Source organism: Struthio camelus, chromosome 4 (assembly GCF_040807025.1).
Source record: "Struthio camelus isolate bStrCam1 chromosome 4, bStrCam1.hap1, whole genome shotgun sequence".
In the NCBI taxonomy this organism is placed as follows: Eukaryota; Metazoa; Chordata; class Aves; order Struthioniformes; family Struthionidae; genus Struthio; species Struthio camelus.
This window is the reverse complement of record NC_090945.1, coordinates 14,960,611-14,975,836: the sequence shown is the minus strand read 5'-3', so window position 1 is coordinate 14,975,836 and position 15,226 is coordinate 14,960,611. Positions and strand designations below refer to the sequence as shown.

The 15,226-nt window shown below is 42.3% G+C and overlaps 1 protein-coding gene and 1 long non-coding RNA gene across 2 annotated transcripts in view; one reads left to right on the top strand and one right to left on the bottom strand.

Moving 5' to 3' along the window:
- The window catches only part of LOC104149452 (melanopsin), a 57,894-nt gene extending 54,332 nt beyond the window's left edge, over positions 1 to 3,562 (bottom strand). The window contains exons 1-2 of the mRNA XM_068941580.1: positions 3,546 to 3,562; positions 2,155 to 2,257 (exon numbers count right to left, since the gene is read on the bottom strand). The gene's annotated coding sequence lies outside the window, so the exon portion shown is untranslated. The remainder of the gene's footprint in view (positions 1 to 2,154; positions 2,258 to 3,545) is intronic.
- On the top strand, positions 2,180 to 10,237 carry LOC138067140 (uncharacterized). Its single transcript, XR_011140835.1, has 3 exons — positions 2,180 to 2,276; positions 3,571 to 3,732; positions 10,100 to 10,237. It is a non-coding gene; the product is annotated as an uncharacterized lncRNA (long non-coding RNA).
- The last annotated feature ends 4,989 nt before the right edge of the window (positions 10,238 to 15,226 follow it).

The following is a 15,226-nucleotide window of genomic DNA, read 5'->3' as shown; positions in this document are numbered from 1 at the left end:
TTTTACCTTTCTTATCTTGCACGGCTCTAGTCTTTGTACTGTTTCACAATTAAGCAATTTAATCCAGAGCTTGAGCCAAGGTTATGCAGCTGTACTGTATCAAAGGTAGGTCTTGGTTCACAGACAGCTGAATCCTTCGGAGGAGGACTGCAGCTCCAGGATCAGGGGCTGTAAAGTAACTGGAAGGAAATGGCCAAAAGACTAAGCCTTTGGAAAGCCAGAGAGAAAGAGAAGGGCAGAGAGATGAAGAGGGAGGAAGAACTGAAAATAGGAGATAAATTATAGTTGGCTGGGTTGTTAAAGCAAAACCAGAAGCAAGTAAGGCCTAATGAAAGTGGTTAGAAGAATAAGGAAAAAAATTACAGCACAAAGCAGCCTCTGACTAGAGCAAAGAAGAGATACAGCAGACTGAAGAAGAAACTAAGGGGTAGGAGGGAAAATGCTCAGACATGGAAATAGAGAAAGACAATACAAATATGGGATGTAACCTCTTCTACATCTTTCATTGCTGCTCTTCAAAAATGCAGCTATTTCAGACATGAAGTTGCCAAAGGGTCTTAGTGACAGGGCTTTATAATAGAAAGACAGAAAAGCTCTGCTATCGGGTTCCTTTATAGCTGTGGATAACTACATGAGGATTTAAAATACCCCTGTATATAGTTGTAACATCCTAATTTTTCCTTGGCCAAATAGCACATAATAATCACAGGGAGGATAGCTGAGGATGCCGTTTGATCTGAGCAAAATTCCACTTGCGTGGCCAGTGGGAATTTTGAAAGCATGTTCACATACAGTAACTTGCAGCTGAAATAGGCTGGAAGCATCGATGCAGCTACTCAGCTAATTTTAACATACTAAACTGTGATAACTAAATCAGCTGCAACTGCCTCTGCTTGGGTGGAGACTTGAGTGCAGGCCCTTGAGAGTCTATTTGCACATTTGCTGCCGGCTGTAGCTCATCGTTCCTCCCCTCCGCTTGAGGAGACTCTTTGTACTAGCTAAACATGGCCAGAAATGGTTGCTCAAATGACTGATATATGAGTTCCTGTCCTTGCTATGGCAGGCTTCAGTTCAGTCTCCCAACAGCTGGAAAATGACCAAAAGCCCCAGACTGTTTCCAGTGTCTCAGTGCCTAGTCTCCTGTGCAGAGCTGCTTTACCTCACATGTAAATAATACCGGTGAGCCCCAAAGTAGCTTTTCTAGCAATAGGATGTATGGAAACCATACACCCTGGGGCTTGGGAAAGCCTGACCCATGAGTCATTTGACTTGACTAGAGAAGAAGGAAACAAAAAAAAAAAAAAAAAGAAAGAAAAAAGGAAAACCGCCAAGTTTATTCAACAAAGTCAAGGTTTAAATTTGTGATTACAGAGGAGGAAACAAAGCTAGCAAAGAAAAACACTGAAATGACAACATTTAGAATAAACCTAACATCAGCCTGTCATTCTAGCTTGACTAGGGATTTACTGGAGGCAGGGTGGTGGCTTAGCATGCCATCTCCATGGCTTGGCCTTCCAAAAACAGCCTGTGGCTTTATCCACCCACAGGGCCAAGAGATCCTTTCCCTCCTGGGCACTGTCTTTCAGAGCTGACCTTTCCGCACTCCAGCAAGGAGGCAACTTCACCCCGACTGCTGCAGGGCTGCGTTGCCCGTGGTGCAGCTAAGGCTGTATCTTGTCCCTGGTTTTTGCCCCTCTTGTGCCTGTCGCTCCAGACTTTCTTCCTGGGGCTAGCTTTGGTCCAACTGGGACACAGTGCAGCTCACAGCATGGCACAGACCTCTCTGCAACCCTTGCACTTCTGCCCATCCCTATCTTCTTATTTCCTGCCTTTTGTTCCTTGGAGTAGAGTTACTAAGAGCGGGTAAACCCACCAAGGAAGTCTCTGAATGCACCAATCTGTTCTTACTTCACTTAAGTGTTGAAGGCATGTCATTTTCATGACCATTAGAGTACTTTATAAATCACACATTAACTGAAAGATTAAGTATGCAATCATCTTCTTAAAATTGCCATCACTATTTCACCATTAGCTGATGATAACCACAGAATGCATTACTAATACCGATTATTTATCTTGACATATTTGGCAAGTATGATGAATTTGCAATCCCCTCCCTGCGTAAGCATTTTCCTACCTCCTGACCACCATTACCTTTGTGTCACCTGGAAAGCCTCCTGCCCTCTCAACAGAATTTCTTCCTTCTTTCATCTGATCCCACAGCGCTTCCACATCCATCTAACTGAAATGGCCACATCTGCAAAGAAAATACAAGCGTGAGTATGGCAGCTTCTGGACATGGCACTTCCCAGGGATCTCATGCATCTCCTGAAAAGGCTGTAGACAAAAAGCATGTCTGGTATAAGTGAAAAGAAGAATTAAAGAGGAGTTGTCAAGAATATCTTTCTCTGCCTGTGGCAGAACAATTACAGCCACTGATTATCTGGTTTAATAATTAGCTTGCTGAAAGAGTAAGGTACTACAGCCACAACTCTGAAAAATATTTAGTAGACCTCAAATAAATTTTCTTCTCTTAAAATTTACTTTAATCATTATAAATTATTTGGAATGGTAGGCTCAGCACGCTTAATTAAAGTCACAGCAAACTGATAACTCTGTCTTTACAAATGCTGCTACAAAAGTGTCTTCCAAAAAAAGTTTGACTTAAAGGTATCTAGAAAAACTGAGCCTGGGGTGCAGATTTAATTTTCAAAATTATGTTTTGCCTTGGTATTTATACCGACAAATACTTTCTTGGGTAGCAGAGGTTTAAAAACAAACAAACAAGAACACTGCTAAATCATCACTGGTTTGGAAAAAAGGGCTAGGTGACAGATTTTAGAGAGAACTATAACAGATTTTAGAGAGAAGTATAGCAGCAGAAGTTTTGAGGACGAGAATGTTAGCTAGCGTACGTCTTCAGCAATTTATGAAAAGCAAGAGGTTCACAGAAAGGAACCAATACATTGGGTTTACTGCACAGGATTCTTTCGTACCTTTTTAAGAACCAAATTCATTTTGCTAAAGAGGGAAAAAGTATACATATATATACTTTTAATGCTAATCATAGAAAAAAACTGGTTAGATCTCTAAAGTAGCCCTACTGCAGTAAAAGATGTGTTTCTTAAAACATGCTAGCGTATACTAGCTAATACAGATTTTCATGACACTTTACACCCTCTGGATTCTTGCTTGGCATGATGAACGTGGAAAGCTTGTTAATAAAGCTAAAACTTTTCTGTTTCTAAAGCTGAGCATAAAACAGTATTACTTTCATAAAATAGTACTACATGCATCTACTGCTTTGCCTTCACTCATAGCTCACAACGTGAATACGAGCAGTATGACTTACCTAAATGTAATGGAGCTGTGACAATTTCACCTGGCTAAAAAATTGGTTGAAATTTGCTTTTCCCTTTAAAAGTGAAAAGAAAATTGTGGAGAAGGTCCTTGTTTTTCCCACTGTTAAGTGACTACCACTTTATACTGTTAAAATAGTGCTATTAGCTGAGGGGTGTGTTTTCACCAAAGAATTGACACCTTACTTATCATAGAGACTGCTCTTTGCAGGTATCAACCAGACGACAGGTATCCTTCCTTAGCAAACAAGCAGCTGCAACCAAGAGCCCACGTTCACATCTTGAGTGTTAATGGCACGCTCGCATCTGTCAGCGTCAGAACCTCTTCCAGCCTGGCTTTAAAACCTGTGGTTAAATGAAGGATGGAAGCACTGTAAGTTGAAACACATGTAAAAAATGTATTAACGTGCTAGAAATTACATAAATGGATTAACTATTGCAGCCACGTTTGATTATACAAGTACTTTTTTCCTTTCTACTTGCCTGCTGAAGAAGTTTCTTAAGCGGTCTTCCAAAATGTATTCACACACATTCTCTGCATCTGTATCTGTTGCTGCTTTTTCCTTTATCTAACGATTCATAACTAATACTGCTTCTTAGTTATAATTTTAAAAGCCAGTAATACAATGAAAAATTCAGAGTGATATTGCAGCATACCTGAGCTCAACAAAGGAGTAAGTATATCTTTAATGTATTATATAGAACTAATCAAGCTTCTCATTAGAGTTATTTCCAACAAAAAGGCATTTTCAGCTTTTTTTTTTTTCCTCCTAAGGAAACACATATTTTACTGAAAGCTCTCTGTATCAACCTGGAATGCCAAAAGTGAATATTTTATTTCAGCTTGGGCTGTACAGAAATTGCTGTATTTCATTCTGCTGAACTCACTCCCACGATTCACTCTCTCTCAGCTGGCAAAGCAGCAGGCTACCTCTCCCCTTGCCTCGCAGAAAATACACCGACTCCCACTCTCTGCGAGGGAGGACAATATATATTTCTCTCTGGCTAAACTGCTTGATGCGTGGGAGTCACATATAGGTGCTTCACAAGAATTTTTGTTTGTTTGGTAAAGGAAGAGTGAGGGAAGTTTTGGTTTTTTTTTTTTTTTTTTTTTTAAACAAAGAACACTTCTCTCCTTCCCTACCCCAGCAAGGTACTCAAAATGGGAAAAACTGGATAAACAATGACGTTAACGTGCCTTGGGACATTTCAGCAGTTCAAGTCATATATAACGGATGAATATCTTGTTGAGATTGAAAATATCTCCGCATTTGTAAATCCTTTATTTTTCAGCGTACGCTGACACGTTTATGCGTAAGGACACGATCGATTCCCCTTTCCACTTCAGCAAAGAACTTATTCTGCGATCCACAGGTAAAGCGGCCAGCGAAGGTCTTTGAGGCCCCCTTTTTCTCCTCACGATAAAAATCTGGTCGCATCCAAACAATCACGTCAGTGTCACACCAGAGCACCCTGAGACTGAGCTGTCACTAGCGTATTACTCAGCAAAACCTGTCAAACTATGACAGCTAAACCAAAACTCGTGACTTCTTCACCAGCAGCCGCTGGGCTCCAGCGAGCAGATAATGACATTGATCTTAATCAGATCAGACACCAGCTTCTCTCACCCCTATCGCAAAGCCTATTTGATTTCATGCTTCATTATAAAATCAATTAATTGTTTCATTGCCTAGCCATTTTAGGCGTCGTTTATAAAACATACTGTGTTGATATTCAAAAGATAGCTGGCAGTTAGGATATTTTGTCTAGTAACACGCATACTAGCCCCAAACGGCACGTATGAAAAAACAGCATTATTTTTAAAAGATGCAGTATATCAAACAGGGCCATAAACCAGTTCACCTGATCATCCAAAGTGGCATGATCTGTTACGCCAGCCAGGGACCACTTCCTACACTCCCATGCTTTTATAGGGCCTTCAAAGCCTTTTACTAGGAAATAACTGCTATTCACAAATCCATCCTTAGTGTCACCTTTGCTTTCCCACAGAAAGTGTCAACCTCCTTAGAGCTAAGAGCCAAAATATGCGTTTAGGGCAGTGACTTCTTTTAGAAACTGAAACTAAGCATGAAACACCAAGTTAATCAGTACAGCCAAATAACTAGTGACTACAGCGTGCCAGACACGTGGAACATTTCAGCCACAAGGAGAGTTTTGTTTTCCTTGCAATAATTCCAAGCAACTTGGAAATTTGAGTGGATATTTATGGAAAACTGGATCATACACTCAAGCATGAGTTTCCAAATGAAGTTTATTTTCAAGAAAGTTATATTGATAGTTTACTCAATCAAGTTTTTCATTTACATCTAGACTCAGCAAAGCACTTAAGCATGACGCATTTGAGTTCAGGATGCACTTCCAATGAATATATAACTAGAAACATCCACTTAATACAAACAAGATTCTAACATTAGCAAGAAGGGAAAGAATTTGTTAAACTTCAGCCCTGCAAAGAACATGCATGAATCTCATGGCTTTTTTTACTACTGATAATCCCTGAGATGGGCATTGGCTGGAAAAATTATATTCCTATATTCATCTTAACTGTCATCCCGATTGTTAGGCATACGTTCCAACAACAGAGTTGGCCTTTGCTTTCCTGAATAAACGGGCCTATAACAAATACTTGATTCTTACCTTGATTTAAATTTTACAGGACAGTTCTACCTACTGGTCTCCAATTTTGTTTCTTGATAGTTTGTTCCAACTCTTTTCTGTGATGTAACAATATTCTTTGGAAGTGACACGATGCGTCATTTGATGTAACATTACTTCAAATTTGCCCTACTTTTAAGGTACAAATAAGGTATATAATTACGTCTCATGGCTCCTTATTCATACTGAAGTTGTACAAATCATAGTCAGAGCTGTGATCCATCAGGGCAGTCTCTTGCTTTTAACACTGACCACCACCAAATTTTTCAATGACATGCAACAGCATCTACCAAAAACAGCTATGGAATAACTTGTTCCCTATAGAACATTTTTTTCTTGCTATTGGAAGTCGATTGAGGTCTCCTCCCACACTTGTATCTGTTGTAACCAATATTATGGCAGCTCGTGAGGCCTGGACTATCTGTAAAAGCATAAACCCTGTTTTGGAGTCCTACGCTAGCTAAGTAGCAGGGCACATCTGACCACCCTGTGGCACCCACAAAGGCAGTCCACTGTCCTCCCTTCTCAGATGAGACATCTCCCGCAGTGCAGACCTTGCCAGGGCAGTCCCTGCCAACAAGATTATTAACTCTGCAGATCTGACTTCAATTTGGCAAGTGCCCTACAGACAATGCAGAATGACTGAACTACTAGTGACTGGATGGCTTTCAATGAGTGGCATAATATTTACCCAGAATACAACTATTTAAGGGGCAAATATTCATCTCAAACAAACCATCCTATAGCACTTCATGTTTCGGGTGTTCCTCTGTCTTTTGCATAGAAGCAGACGAAGTCCACTGTGTTTCAGGGCCCTCAATCTCAGCCTGTCTCTGCAGGTCATGGTTTCATTTCTATCTGTTCCTGGAGAGTTAACACATGTTTCTTGAAGCTTCTTTACTACTGCTCTGCCCTTCTTTCATGGTATAAAGCCTGAACAGCTGCATTTACCTGCACTGCTTCAGTACTGGGAAACTGCCTTAATCAAATTTGTACAAACAATGAAAACACAAAACGTATGAGCTGAGGTCAGTTGAGGAGGATCAAGTCAGGTCCCCCGCTGATGGGATGAGCATACTGCAATGTTCAGTTGCTGCTGGGAAATCTGCCTTCAAAGGACACGCTCCACCAGCTCACACGCAGCCCTACGGCCTCTGCACCTGCACCCCCAAAGGGTGTATCTGGCGTATCGGATAGAGTGACACCTACCCCACGGGTTCCCAGAGAAGGACAACAGCAAAGCTTCTATACTAGAAGTGCCATAAATGCCAGCTGGGAAGCATCAGAGGACCTGAGGGAATGAATCTTACTCTGAACATCTGAGGCTAGATAAGTCCATCTGACTTAGATTCTGGAAGATGGAAAGTATTACTGTTCTGAAATAGGAATGCGTATATCACAAGTAAACACCCAGCCCCACCAAATGAATGCCAGTTTCCACCCACTCAGTGAAGGATTCCATCACTTTTTTCTTTAAACTATGTGCTGCTAGAAGACACTTCTATTTAAATATCAATTTCTAATATCTCTCTGAGAAACAGAGTTCTAATACAGCTAGATCACTTACTCAGCAGGCTTTGCTCTTTGCTCAGAGATAAAGCCCTCTCTCTAAAGACCTAGGTAAAATATTTGTTCTGGCAAATCTACCTATGACAGCACTTTAAAAACTTTCATAAATTAGGTTACGTACTCACAATCTGAGAATTGCAATTCCTCATTTATGTCATCCATAAGAACATGAATCTTTGTTTCCAGCCTTCTACGCTCACTATTTCAGAATCAAAAGGGTGATTCAGGGCTTGCTAAATAACTCTCCCTTCATGTGACTAGAAAGATGGTCACCAATTCCAAATTCAGGGAAAAGAATACTTTCAGAAGGACTCTTCCCTACAACGAAAAGCAGAAAATAGCTGTGAATCATAACATCTGTGGCTTTGACATCAATGCTTTTATTCTATACTCAGTTTATTAAAAGTGAGCATCACCATCTGGCCACCGCAAAGATGCTACTTAGGAATATGTGGTTCCAAGCCTAGCTTAATTATGAACAGACCAGGTCGTTTTCAGATTACCACCGAGTAGGATTCAAAAGAGTGCACAGCGCACAGCACTGCATAGTGCTAAGAATCCTCCCTAACTTTCACAGGGACTGAGATTGTGCAGCATTTTCCTGCGGTAAGTCCTAAATCTGCGTAATTTATTTAGGTGGCAAAACTTCCTGGAGGACAAGTCCACAGATAGTTTTAGGTTCTCACTTCAGCCGGGCGTACCAATGTCAATGCTGTAACCTGCAGTAGAATAACCACATATTATTCTATTAGTACTATGTTTTTGCACATATATCATCAATTTTTGCATCATCTGTGGCTTTAATTGAGCTACAAGTAACTGCAAAGAGTTCCTATCGATTAGCCCTGGTTGGCAGATAACGTGAGGAAATGGGGTCAAAGACAGCTTCATCAATGGAACAAACATGTCATCTGCTGCATTAGGGGCCAGGAAAGTGCTTGCAACCAAAGTCACACAGAGGGCAAATCCTCTTTCCAGCATCTCATTGTGCTAAAAAAGGTAAGCTTTGCATTTTCTGTGATGGCTTTCGGTCCAACTCTCCAAGTAAGAAGAGAAAGACCCATGGAAAACAAACCTTCTGAGAAATATAAAAGCATGCTAAACTCTTCTGAGGATGTGTGCCAACATTATTTTTTTTGCCTTTTTTTCCTGAAGAACGCAGACACATGCTACTTCCTGAGCCATAAAGTAACTGAAATCAATACAAGTACTTCTAAATGCTGCAAGTGACAATATTCTTCCTTGCTTTCAAATACTAACACTCACATGCAGCCTCTCCAAGACAGACCTCGACTTTACTACTCCAGAGCCTGACTACAGTGTCCTTGAAGCCGTTACCCCTTCCCAGTATAAACAAGATGCTTTCCACTGTGATTTCTATAGGAAGCTAATTGATCCAGCTTGGGTTCGAAAGAAAAGCATCATTCTCCTGCTTCCACTGGGGGTGGAAATCCCCTCAGACAACTCGGACAATAGGGACCCTTAGCGCTCTAGCCCAAATTTAATCTGCAGACTCTTTCCTCATTTCCTTTCTGTCCAGAATTATCTGCACTCATGGTAAGAGATCACCAGCGCAAGGTGTGGGGAGACAACATCTGCTGCATCTCTTTTGTTGATAAACTTCTTTAAATGAACGCACAACTTGAATTTCCAGTTACTTTTACTCAGCAGCATTTGAAAGTTTGCAAAAACATCACATTTACTCTCCAGAACATAGTTACTTAATTTTTTTTTTTTGGGGGGGGGGTGGGAGCGAGGGGAACAACACAGAAACACTCTCAATGGTTTTTGCCGCTTCTCTAGAGGAAAACTAGAGGTGCATTACTGAAAGTCTATAGTGGAGAATGACTAAAAGATACACTAGAAGAAATTTCCCGAGCTTACTGACATCTGAACATAAATGGCAGTATCAAAGTAAAAAGCACTCAGTGGTGAGAACTTAGCATGGAGAAAGCATCACGCACGGCACACCGAACACGCTCCACCATGTTCTTCCACTGCGTGAAGAGAGGAAGTCCGTTCGTTTAGATTATGTTTTCCGTGGCGAGTTCACCACTTGAGGACATTTTATACTTTTCATTGACAACGCAGAAGGACATGATGCACGGAAGGAAATCAGGAGACCCAACGATGAGAAAGGAGAACAGGGCAAAAATCTAAGTCTCTCTGCGCAGCTCCAGTTGGCACCCGCCAAAGAGGGGTCCCCGTGCCGCGGCTGAGCCGCGGGTGTTTGCTGTGTCGTGGGAACGCCGCCGCTCTTGCTCAGATACAGATCAGCGGGGAGACTAGGATGGAAATGAGACGAGGACGCCACCTTGGGTGACTTCACCCAAATTGAGGAGATTGTCTGGGTTAGCTAAACTCCCCTAGTCGCTCATTCAAGCGCTTGGGGAGATCAGCAAAGAGCTAGGAAAGCAGCCTGCAGGCAAGTTGTAGGATTGACAGCGTAACTATTTGGGGTTGGACAAAACACCTGCGTTTCATTTTCGCTTTAGGCGTGCAACCCACCTGGGGCAGCCATACAGCCGACAACGTGACCCCAGCCGAACAACGGAGTCAGCTCCTCCTGAGGCGCCGTGTTGCGACCTGCTTGCCTCTCCTCCCGCTTCTGCCTGAATCAGGGGAAACAAAAGGGTGCCTTGTCTCAGCTGGCGCGTGCTCGCAGCACGACTTCCAGAAACACTGCGCGTCGACAGAGAAAACAAAAGACCTGTTATCTTGTCTCGGTTTCAGCCCTTTGCAGAAAGCCCGCTGTGGTTATTTAAAGTACAGAGGGGTTGGGGGAGCCTGTATCGCTCGGCTGGGGTGGGGGGGGGGGGGGGGGGGGCTGCTGTATATCTGCCATTTAGATGCTGAGCATCAAATGGTGTTGTACGTCACACCGCGTACCGTACACTAAGACGTGCCTAAATAGGTCTGAACTTAGCAAGAAATTTCAGGTAAGAAATTATCTCGGTTACCGAAACACCACAAAAAACCCTCCGTGGAGACAGAAACAACTTGCACAGATACTTAACGCTCTTGGAAAAAATCTATTTTAGCTAGGAAAAAAACCCACGCGACAGATAAAGAAGTTGCGAAAGCCTTAAGTTTGCAGCAAATATTTTGGGTAAGACATCAAAACAACTGTAATTCAAGGCATTTATACTTTCCCATAGTTCTAGGAGGGTGGATGGAAAGCTCCAAAATATATACGAGTAAATCAAACATTTTACATCAATGTTTAAGTCTTTTTCCTTCCCCAGTAGACAATGACAAAACATATTATGTCTACAACATGGCAGAAGTCAGTCTTCTCACACGGTGCAATTTTAACTTTTTTTTTTCCTGTTAACAAAGAACTCTCAAACACCAGTTGCATCAAAAACCAGAAAAACGTCTGGTGAAGGTAAGCGCCACGTTGTGCTTGTCTAACACTGTAAGAGGTGCAATGATAAGAGCACTAGCAGCAAGGCATTGAATATATCTTGCGGTCAGAAAAAGACTCCTTACGGGGCTGCTGTGCAAATACCATTTCAGTTTGCCACGAAGAATTTCTGGGTCTAAAAAATTAGAGGAAAAATGCTAGAGTGTAAAAGCAAAGCTCACGCAGCCCTTCAGAGTCCTCAGAGTCAGTATTTGCTGGATACGTCCAGTGGGTTACGTGGCATCTGTCAAAAGTGAAAGGCTCTTTTGATTTTCATATTTTCATTCCTTAAAATTATGAAGTTTAAGCACAAATAAAAAAAGAAAAAAGAAAAGGAACAAACAACTGAAGGACAGTGATGATTTTTCAGAGATTTTTCCTGATATTTTTCAGAGATAGTTAGGGTATCTCTATCTCCTGAGAAGAAAACTGGAAAAAGGAGGGAAAGATGGAGGAGATAAACATTGTCATCGCATCATGATTGATGATTAAGCATTCAAGAATCTAAAATCTCTTTAGAATGACTTCCCAGAAGTCTTGTTCACCTCACATTTCTGCAAGGAAAACAGCAGTAAGATGGAACATATTCTGACTTTAGCAAGGAAATAAAAACATTGATACTCACTTTGCCTCTGGAAAGTATGAGTTATTTCACAGGTATTTTGTTATGCTGAAGAGAAAAGAAAACAAATCCCGGAATACTAAAATAAGACAATCTCTAGTCTTCATATGAATTAAAGCTGTCATCATCAAAATTAATGAGTAACTCATGCATTGACAGAAAAAACAGTAATAAAATTGATTTCATTTCAGATTGTTTTACCCAAAAGTGACTTTATGCAGCTATGCCACTTTGCTCATCAGAGCCACATCTATCACTTTCAAAACTGTGTTGTTACGAGCAAGTATCTCTAGCTGATTGCTGATGATGGACACACCTTTTCCATATAAATGTATTTGAGGCCTTTAGTAATAGCTCCAAACACTTCCAAAGCTAAAAATGAGCATGTTACCAGAAAAGAGGTTTTTTTTTTTTCCCTCCCCTGTTTTGCCTCTACATAAAGAGATAGCGTGTCCGTTGTTTTGCTCTGCGCTTTCCTAGTTATCACTCTGTCTGGTTATCAGGGATGTACCACTGTGCCTGGCTATCAGAGAGAGAACATAGAGCAGAACCGTCATTGAAAACAGTATTTTGACGGAGATGATCCTTCCTGGCCCAGAAAGGGAGAGAACATCAGCAGGGCTATTTTATGCTCTCTGGTACCTGAGGAAAAAGAAAAGAGAGGCGAGGAAAGTCAAGAGGAGAGTCTGAAGCCAAAGGCTCCACGCTGCACTGTCTCCATCCATAGAAAGAAGATGACCAGAATGGAAATGGATTGCAATAGTCTACCCCTTTCCTTTACCCCATGCCTATCTCAGCTTAGAGAATTTAGCTTTTCCCCATTACATGCTGGTTTTCCACCATCTCTTTGTAGGAAGGGTTGTAACCACTGCCTCAGCTGGATGCCATCTCCCCCGTTAGCTCCTCCTGCAGAGCTCTTCCCAGATGACTCTCAGTCTAATTACGTCTGGCATCTGTTAATTTGTAAGTAGTTTTGCAGCTGGCACCTGCCTGGCAAGGAAGTAAAACTAGCTCCCTTCCCCTCCTGCTATACTTCAAGCTACTGAACAAAAGACACCATCCTAACACATTTGGTCCTAGGCTTCAACAACTGCAGGCAAGCATACGGCAGAGATAAAGCAACAAGATATTTTTGGCGAGGTTTGGAAACAGCCTCCAGGCCTATGCACCCGGCTTTGTGCTGCTCTGTTCTCAGAGGGCAGGCCAGGAGTGCAGTTATTTACCCGACACCCAGAGCTTTAGGTAAGTGGAAGCCAGCTGCACCTAAAAACAACATGCCCACAAACAGCACCAGCCCAAAAGAGGACGGGGAGGAAAGGCCGGGAGGCTCAGCGATTGCATCACGGGGCAGGGCAGCACATGTTAACGTTAGTCGCCGTGAGCTTCAGCCTGACAGCAGCACCGCGCGCTGCTTGTAGCTCATGCACAGCACGTCCAGCTCATGGGGCAACACACATGCTGCGTGCTCAGGCGGCACTTGTGCAACAGCTGCTCGCCTGTGATTTCAGCAAGCCCACAAACCCCAGGCAAATGAACGGGGCCAAGAAAAGAGGAAGCTGAAGCCCTTTTACTTACCTGCCTTGCTCTTTCCAGAGCTGCTGTGAATTAAGACAAGGAACACCTGAGTAACTTCTGTTTAAGCACTTCTGACTATTTCTTAAATCAAGTGGAGGAAGAAAGACCTCCAAACATGACATTAAGGACTATTTTGCCACAGTCTTCGAGAAGCAGAATACGCAGAGTCCCTTTCTATTTAAATAGAAAAAGAAGAAATGGACAATTTTCCTCAAAAATCCAATACAACTTTCTGTTCACTTCTGTGCATTCTCTCTTGGCTTCCACGCTCAAAGTCTCCTTGGCTTTTGGGTCCAGATCGTTTCTGGTGCATATCGACACAGATTCACCACTTCAACCTTCTATCTCTGCAGTCCATTCCAAAAAAACCAGCCTCAATCCCTTGAGAGATTAACCATTCAGAAACTCAAACACTTCCAGTGTTTCAGTTCAACAGATGCATCGCGTACCTGCTATTTCCAGTGAGATTCTTACACACATGCTTCCCCTAACCTCCTCCAGCGTTGCAATACATCTGGCAGACAGTGGGGTTTAGATGTAAGCTGGCTAGAGAATCGGGTAATTCCGATCTCTGGAAACAAACTTAAGTATTTCCTGAGTGCATTTAGATTTGGATTTAAGTGTACTGGTTGCTACAGTGGTTAGAAAAGTTGCTGCTGCAAAATCACTTGTAGAGTTCTGGGAGAATGAGTCGTTTCTCTGAAAGTGGAACTCAAGTGGGATGAGGTATTTCGCTTACATGTTACACGAGGTACCTCCAGTTCTGTCGCAGTGGTAAAGCTAGGGCTTAGACACTCCTCCTCCTGTCTTGCTCATTTTTGCCAGATCACCCCCACCTATTTCCAAGAAAAGGAAAACCGTCTCCCACTCCAATGATTGGGAGGGGAGGAATTAAAAAAAAAAAAAAGTTTTAATGCCCGTTCTTTAGGGTCCACTTTTGTTTCCTGGGAAGACATTATGATATCAAATGATTCATTCTGTTGAATCACAAAGGACAGCACGTAGAGTTTTTTGGTGGAATCTCACATTTCGAAAGGTTAAACTGAAGGATTTCTCCCACTTGGACCTTAAAGTGCCCATCTGTATCGTGGGAGCATGCCCTCGCCGCCCAAGTCCTGAGCCTTCTCAGGGCTCCCCTGGGACTTCCCAGTGAGGGCATTCAGCACTCCTTCATTACGATGAGGCAGCTTAATGTTTGCAGGAAGGCTTCTCTTTAAAAGCTTTTGATATTTGCCTTTTAAGTAACACATTTGTGTAATGTTATCCCTTCTGAAATGTGTGGATTTAATCAGGGAGGCAGCACATGCTACATCACACTACAAGGCTTACCATTTAACTAATTGCATTGGCCTACTTCTGCGAATCAGACATTATTCTCCCAGTCACAAAGCACATTTGATTTCTTTCCCTAGTCATTGCTGCCATGTGATACGCTCGCAAGACCTCGCAAGTTGATGAAACCTTGTGATTGAACTCTCCACACAAAAAGAGCCCCTATCTCAAGTTTTCATGAATGCTTTGACCCTACGTACATGCTTTGACCCTCTTATCCTCTGTAACATCCTCTTACCCTCTGTTTGTTTTACACAAACATTTAATTTTTAGTTTTTGCTTCCTTTTTACAGCTGGGTAACAAAACATTAATTGAAATAAGCAAAGCAGCTGACTAGCCCTGACTTGGCTCTGCGGTTTTTCACTGCCATTCGGGAATTTCTACAGGACGTAATGGGAAACAAAGCATCAGTACAGAGACCACAGACAGATAGGGGTCAGACGTCAGCTGACGTATCAAAAGGAGCTCCAGTTCGTGTCTCTGGGCTGAACTGTATCTTCTGAGCAGGCAGGCCTTCTGGCTATCCATCAAGAACTTGTGCTTTTCATGTAACTCCCTATGAGCCAAGAAGAATATAACCGCTCCTCTGCTAAGTTGGAGGCCCTACTAGGACGAATGCACGCAACGCCACTGTAAAATTTGGTTGTCCCTACACTTGCCAGTTTCTCAGAAATAGGAGCGCTAAA